The 7,838-nt window shown below is 41.5% G+C and overlaps 1 long non-coding RNA gene across 1 annotated transcript in view; it reads left to right on the top strand.

The window, feature by feature from the left end:
- The first annotated feature begins 358 nt into the window (after positions 1 to 358).
- Positions 359 to 7,838, top strand: part of LOC137145135 (uncharacterized) — a 47,329-nt gene continuing 39,849 nt past the window's right edge. The window contains exon 1 of the long non-coding RNA XR_010917576.1: positions 359 to 468. This is a non-coding gene — a long non-coding RNA (uncharacterized lncRNA). The remainder of the gene's footprint in view (positions 469 to 7,838) is intronic.

Raw genomic sequence — 7,838 nt, 5'->3', positions numbered from 1 at the left:
ATGAAGGAAATAAATTTATCAATATACTTTGTAGCCATACAGAGCTGACAGGCTCTAACTAAAAGGCAAGAATCAGAGACACAAAAAGGCCCTATTGAATACCTCTGAAGATAGTTTGAGTGAAATGTAAAGCCAGGATTTACAAATATTACATAAGTGAACACTGTTACTGCACTCAGGCTGAAAAATCCCGTTCAAATCCAATAAGTGGTTTAAGATGTGCAAATAGAGGTTTCTGCAGGGAGCCAGGCATTAGAAGCCACCTGGAGCATGTGGTAGAGATTGTATCCATCATTACAGCAGCTGGGCTGGAATTATAAAGAGAGCTGCTTTTCATCATGCTTGTTTTAATGCATACACTTCTCCTGTCACTGGCACCCCAGGAAAACTACTAACTACAGAAATGAATGGTGCCCATTACCTGATATTCATACTTGTGACAACAGAGACAAGAATCACAACACAACAGTAAGCAAAAAAACTGATATCCAAATAATTTTTTAGTTGCTGCAGCAAAAAGATCTTGAGGACCATTTGGTAATATTTTAATAGCATTGTAGGGCTTAGGAGAGAAGCAGCCATTTGGCATTCAATCCCAACTTCCCTTCTGCTCCACACATTCCATCAAATCATGCACCAAAACAGTTTAAACAAAGTAAGATCAGCTAAAAATCATTCCAAAGAAGGGAAGCCCTAAGGTCAGTCTGAATTCCAGCACCAAGGGGAAAAGCAATAGCCAGTCATTTTTGTTATAGAATCATAGAAACACAGGGCTCGAGAGATCAAATAGTCCACTCCCCCGCCACCTGCTCTGAAGCAGGACCAAGTATACCTACACCATCCCTGACAGGTGGATAGATGTGGATATGTTCACAATAGGAGGGTTGGGTTTTTTAACCGTATATTAGCTATTATGTGGTAAATGTTAAGTAAACTTTATTGTGAGTTAGTAATGAGACAATTGAGATAGATAGTATCTGTTTACTGTATGAATCATACCTGTACCATTAGCAGCACTATGGAGAGTGTATCCACCCTATAAACCATATTTCCTAGAGTGTTGTAATGTGACAATTTGCTCTGAGGCATGTGTCGTCCATCCAAGTGCTAGGACCCTCAAGAGGGTAATGAACAGGTCCAGGCTGATTATAATCACCTTCCTTTTCTTTTTTACTCAATGGACATCTATTTTGTTGCAATACAATATAGAAAAGTTTGAGAGAGACTGATCTGGCTGCAAGAGCTGGCTGCATTTTAAAGAAACCTTGTTGAAGTTGCAGGAACAAACCATCCTGATGTGCAGAAAGAATAGCAAATATGGCAGGTGACCCGCTTGGCTTAACAAAGCTTACACTCAAAAAGGAAGATTACAAGAAGTGGAAGCTTGGTCAGATGACCAGGGAGGAGTATAAAAATACTGCTCGAGCATGCAGGAGTGAAATCAGGAAGGCCAAAGCAAACAATTGGAGTTGCAGCTAGCAAGGGACATGAAGGGTAACAAGAAGAGTATCCACAGGTATGTTAGTAACAAGAAGAAGGTCATGGAAAGTGTGGGTCCCTTACAGCATAGTTTCTCAACCTGTGGTACGCGTACCCCTGGGGGTATGCAAGACACAGGCAGAGGGTACGTGGAGAAAAACCCAGTGAAGGGAGGCGAGTGGCAGTCGCCAGCTACTGGGGAAGCCAGGTGGCAGCCACCTGCTTCCTGCCCGGTCCCAGCTGGGAGGCAGGCGACCCACACAGTGTGATTTGCCCCAGGCCCACATCCCCCTAGGGACATCCATGGGGAGCGCTGCTATCCACTCTGGTGGGCTGCTTGTGCCTGCTCATATCTCACAAGTTCCCGCCTGTGTGAGGAGAACACCACGTGACCTCACCATCAGGCCATAGTGATTGGCTGGCGTTGTCTTTTGCTCCTATGTGGAGGAAGGGGAGGAGGAAGGAGGGGAGAAACAGCAGGGGGTTTTGTGATCTGTCACAGAACTCAGAACTCTCCTGCTTTATGAGAAATACAGTCGTCCAGCAATAAAGGGGAAAAAGATTGTATTTCTCAGAGTGGAAAATTAAGCGTTGGGGTACTTATTACAATTTTCAGAAGTCAGGGAGTACGTGCTACTTAAAAGGTTGAGAAACACTGTCTTACAGAATGGGGGAGGCAACCTAGTGACAGATGATGTGGAAAAAGCTCAAGTACTCAATGCTTTTTTTTTTTTTTGCCTCTGTCTTCACAAACAAGGTCAGCTCCCAGACTACCACACTGGGCAGCACAGAATGGGGAGGTGGTGAGCAGCCCTCAGTGCTCAAAGAATAGGTTCAGGATTATTTAGAAAGGTTAGACATGCACAAGTCCATGGGGCCAGATGCAATGCATCCAAGGGTGCTGAGGGAGTTGGCTGATGTGATTGCAGAGCCATTAGCCATTATCTTTGAAAACTCGTGGCGATTAGGGAAGGACCCAGATAATTGGAAAAAGGCAAACGTAGTGCCCATGTTCAAAAAAAGGAAGAAGGAGGATCCGGGGAACTACAGACCGGTCAGCCTCATCTCATTCCTTGGAAAAATCATGGAGCAGATCCTCATGGAATCCATTTTGAGGCACTTGGAAGACAGGAAAGTCATCAGGAACGGTCAGCATGGATTCACCAAGGGCAATTGATGTCTGACCAACCTGATTGTCTTCTATGATGAGATGACTGGCTCTGTGGATGTGGGGAAAGCGGTGGACGTGATATACCTTGACTTTAGCAAAGCTATGGTCTCCCATGGTATTCTTATCAACAAGTTAAAGAAGTATGGGTTGGATGAATGGACTATAAGATGGATAGAAAGCTGGCTAGATCATCAGGCTCAACAGATAGCGATCGACAGCTCAATGTCTAGTTGGCAGCCAGTAACAAGTGGAGTAGATGACACTAAGCTGTCGGGAGTGGTAGATACGCTGGAGGGCAGGGATAGGATACAGACTGATTTAGACTAATTAGAGGATTGGGCCAAAATAAATCTGATGCAGTTCAACAAGGACAAGTGCAGATTCCTGCACTTTGGATGGAAGAATCCCATGCACTTCTACAGACTGGGGACCAACTGCCTAGTCAGCAGTTCAGAAAAAAAGGATCTGGGGGTTACACTGGATAAGAAGCTGGGTAGGAGTCAGCAGTGCGCCCTTATTACCAAGGAGGCTAATGGCATATTGGGCTACATTAGTAGGAGCATTGCCAGCAGATCAAGGAAAGTGATTACTCTCCTCTATTTGGCATTGGTGAGGCCACATTTGGAGTATTGTGTCCAGTTTTGGACCCCCCACTACAGGAAGGATGTGAACAAATTGGAAGGAGTTCAGCGGAGGGCAACGAAAATAATTAGGGGGCTGGAGCACAAGACTTATGTGGAGAGGCTGAGGGAACTAGGCTTGTTTAGTCTGCAGAAGAGAAGAATGATAGAAGCCTTTAACTACCTGAAAGGGGGTTCCAGGGAGGATGGGGCTAGGCTGTTCTCGGTGGTGGCAGATGACAGAACAAGGAGCAATAGTCTCAAGTTGCAGTGGGGGAGGTTTAGGTTGAATATTTGGAAAAAAAATTTCATTAGGAGGGTGATGAAGCACTGGAATGGGTTACCTAGGGAGGTGGTGGAATCTCTTTCCTCAGAGGTATTTAAGCTGTGGTTTGACAAAGCCTTGGCTGGGATGATTTAGCTGAGGTTAGTCCTGCTTTGAGCAGTGGGTTGGACTAGATGACCTCCTGATGTCCCTTCCAACCATAATCTGCTATTATTCTATGATCTAAGATAAAACTTAATGTCTAAAGTCTTAGGCCAAGAATGACTTCTTAAAACCAAATTGTAGTGATTCAGTTGATTAATTAAGTTAACAGTAACTGTTTTCACCAGAAGTATCCCACCATACTATGTAAATCTAGGGATTGATCTAGTGAGATACTAAGTGTCTCCTGGCTTCAGCCATTTTAAAGTTCATTTGAAAATAACAGCATAGCTCAAACTGCTGATTTTTTACAATGTATTATTTCCAGCTTGGCTCATCTATTACGTTATCTACAAACAAGTAAAAATGAGTTGCACTTGTTTAAATGCTTGGTTTCACATGCAGCATGTGCAGTAATAACACTTGCTGACATTGTGAGCTATGGTACTAATTGCAGTGTCAAACGGGCATCATAACTAATATGTACTCAGAAAATGTTCAAGGCAAAAGTTTGGGGCTTCCAAATGTTTCAGGTGAAGCAAGTAGAATTTATCAACTCTACAAGCCCAAGAGTCTGCAACATTCACTCACATAGCCAGTGGAGATCAAAAGCTCCTCAGGCCTCTAGTACTTGTGCATTTTTAATGTTTGCTTGGTTGTTTCTTGGGAGGAAAAAATAAGGAAATTAAAATACAAAAACTTACATTAATGCAATGTGAAGGTTCCAAAGGTAAATGCTTAGAAACAGGCAATGAAATAGTTAAGATGCTCATTGTAAAGTAAAAAAGAAAGCCATATTGCACATCTAGGGACAGATTGTGCCATTAAGTCATTGGCCTAAGTTGTGGGTGGTAAGGCATCACTTTGTTTCCCAGCAGGGAGAGGGAACATGCTTGCTGCACAAGAAAACAATGTGCTCTTCCCCTTGCCAACTGTGCCCTATCTCCTCTCCCCACACATCAACCTTTGGGACACCTGGTGCCCCTAGCAAGGAACAGTCTTTGCACTTGGAGGAGTCCAGAGACTGCCATAATGGTTGGCCCCTCTTTTCTACCTGGGAAAGGTGAATTAGCTCCTTTAGTTCCTCTCCTCCCTTTCATGTACCTCTTCAGGGCCACACTGTGTCTGGTCTCTTTTTATATTATTTTCTAGTCTAGGGTTGATTTTTAAATGTGTATCTGAATATATTAACTATATTAAATGTACCACAAAAATACACAGGATGTGCACTTTGGGTTAATTAAGGTCATTCTTGGACCCTTCACTTCTTTGTTTCCTGACTTTGAACATTTACTTTCATGACCTTAACTTTCCATTAACAGAACAGGGAGTCTGTTTGCAAACCTTTCTGACTAATATTTCTACTACTTAATGATTTTGTTCCAGAAATGCGAAAGTTAATAAAGGCCAGATTCTGGCACCCTTGCTCACATTGCTTCAGATCTTACTGTGCATGCAGCCTAATTGATTTCAGTGGGGTTATCTTCAAACTAAGGTACTACTCAACGTGAGTAAGGATGCCTGAATCCAGCCCTCTATGATTAGTGTAAATAAAATTGTTAAGGCATTTTAGTTGACCTTTAATGTACCTGAGCTAAGAACAGAGATGTGAACTTTGGCTATAAGAACCTAAGTGAGCTAGTCCTCTGTCCTCTGTCAGCAGAAACAAATGGATACTGATTATGCTCAGTTGGGCTTCTTTTAAGCCTGACTTCTTTTGTTCTACTACTCTCACTTAGCCCATATTAAATTATATAATTTCACTCCCAGGTTATTTTATGTCTGTTTTCTTTTATGCTGGAGTGGGGGGGAAGGGGGAGGAGAAAGGGGGAGGAATAGGAGGGGAGGCATCTTCTGTGTTCTTGTATCCAATCTGCAGATCTTTTTATTCATCTGAAACCTGTGTCTCTTTCTGCTGCCATTATTGAGATTATTGAGATTATTTTTGCTAAACCTGCTTCTCCCAAGAGACAGCTGTTTGACAGCTAGACACTCTTAGACAGGTCAAGAATCACATTAGCTCAGGTCAGAAATACTCACAGTATAAAAAGGTGAGTTTCCTGATCTTGGCAGGCTAGTTATAAAGGACTTGTACTTGGTTCTTGAGATGAACATTGTGATGCGCTGAATAAAAGCATTTCTGTCAGCACAATGGTACCGCTAGGAGACAAACCAAGGTGCTGAAGAATATCCTGCACACAAGAAGAGGATGTGTGGGGGAGGGGATGATTTGATAACATGACTCATAATATAGAAGGAAATGTAGGAAGATGTGCCTATTTCATGCCTCTGAAGCATTTGGCTTAGATCTCATGAGATAGCTTTTGAGAAGTAGAACTGTAACAGAAGCACACATGCACTTTTTGTGTGCACCTGATTTGTGTTTATGCAAGTTGCATAGAACTCCTGATGTTGTCCACATATATATCCATGTGCACTCACAAATCAGCTATTGGTCACATTATAGTTTACGCATTCACCAGTCAGGTACACACTTCAGTGCACATAGTTTGGGGAGTGTAGTTTTGAAAGCCTGATCCTTTATCTTGAAGTTGATATCTGAATACTGTGGAAGATATGAAAGCTAGTTGTTGATTATTAATCTCTTAAACAGCACCTTTCATCGAAAAATCTAAGAGCACTTTCCAAACAATGAATGAAGCCATTTGACACCTCTTTAAACAGTTCATCATCATCATACCCATTTTGCAGATTTGGAAGACGGCAGGCTGCATCAACATAGGTCTAAACCACCCAATTTCATTATTAACTTTTCACAAACTGGGCTGTGAAAAGGACATTACTTTTTTGGGCTGCTGCAAGAAGTGTGAGCTTACAGCAATAGTTAAAATATTCTATTGGACTGTGAACAGCTTTTTAATTGTGACCATGAACTTTACTTTTTCCTTTTTGTGTGCTGAATATTGCAGAGAATTTTATTCCCTAATGCTTCTGTTTTGCCCTGTCTTGTTCCACATGACTTCTTTCTTCGTGTGTTATTTTTAGCTGACAGCTTTGTAATGCAGACTTGCAAGTGGCATTCAAGTTCAGACCCCCAAAAGAAAGGCTTTTAAAAAATAAACATGTTGTCTTAAATATTCATTTGAGGAAAGAAAACATTCTCCTGAGAGGCAAGGTCAGAGATTTTGATTTCTGTGATATATTATTATTATTTTTTTTAAATTAAGGAAACAAATTGAATTCTTTCAATGGAAATTTGCTATTTTGTTAAAACAACAACAGTTAAAGTCATTAATTCATGAATCATTCAGACCTGCAAACCAGATTTAACCATGTATGATGATACATGCCTGAATTCTTTGAGGTAACAGACCTATAGATTGTTTATCTTGGAGAGAGTTCTTGTCATAATTTTTACTATGTACATATATTTTTACAAAAATCTTACCTGTTTCTGCTATTCTTAAGGAAAGCGAACAAGGAAAAAGTGACGCTGGTGTCTGGTCCTGGGAAAGTTATTAAAGGATTCAAATTCCCCCCAGTTTAGAGATGCAGACTCCGTGTTATGGATCTGTATGACATGTTCTGCTATGGGAGGGAAGTCATGGATTCCCCTGCCCAATGCTGAAGTATCATTTATATCAGCTAGGAAGGCAGCTGGTCACTAGACCATTCAGAGGGAAGAAAGGGGCAAGTTTCACTTAAAAAAAAAAAAAAGTGGAAGGGGTAGGTCAGGATTGCCATAAGACATGTCTGAGATCTCCATCCTTCTCAGGGAGGCAGCCTCAGGCGGGAAACACCAGACAATGTTTAGATTGATAATCCTAGTTTCCAGAAAACCTGCCAAAAGGGGAAGTAAAATACCAGAGAGTAAAACTTTAGGCTAAAAGCAGGGAGTAGATTATTGGACAGTCATCTTCTGAAAATGTTGCTTTTATTACATTTAAAACTCAATTTTCAGTAGGAAAATTGTAGAAATGTAACATTTATGGAAAAAAGTGACAGGGAGAACGTTTATTACTTGCAGATCTGTGTAGCATTTTGTCAGAATATTTAATATAGCAAAATTTCTTCACTCAGTTCATCTGCCTTGCACTGTTTTCCACATGCTCCCTCGTTTGTGCAGGTACCTAGACTAAGCTACAAGTGAGACATTATTAGTAGCTCCAGAGGTGTGAAC

The sequence above is a fragment of the Emydura macquarii genome, unplaced genomic scaffold, assembly GCF_026122565.2.
Source record: "Emydura macquarii macquarii isolate MOO-44397 ecotype Brisbane River unplaced genomic scaffold, CSIRO-AGI_Emac_v2 contig_383, whole genome shotgun sequence".
NCBI classification, from domain to species: domain Eukaryota; kingdom Metazoa; phylum Chordata; order Testudines; family Chelidae; genus Emydura; species Emydura macquarii.
This window is presented reverse-complemented; position numbering and strand designations above follow the sequence as displayed.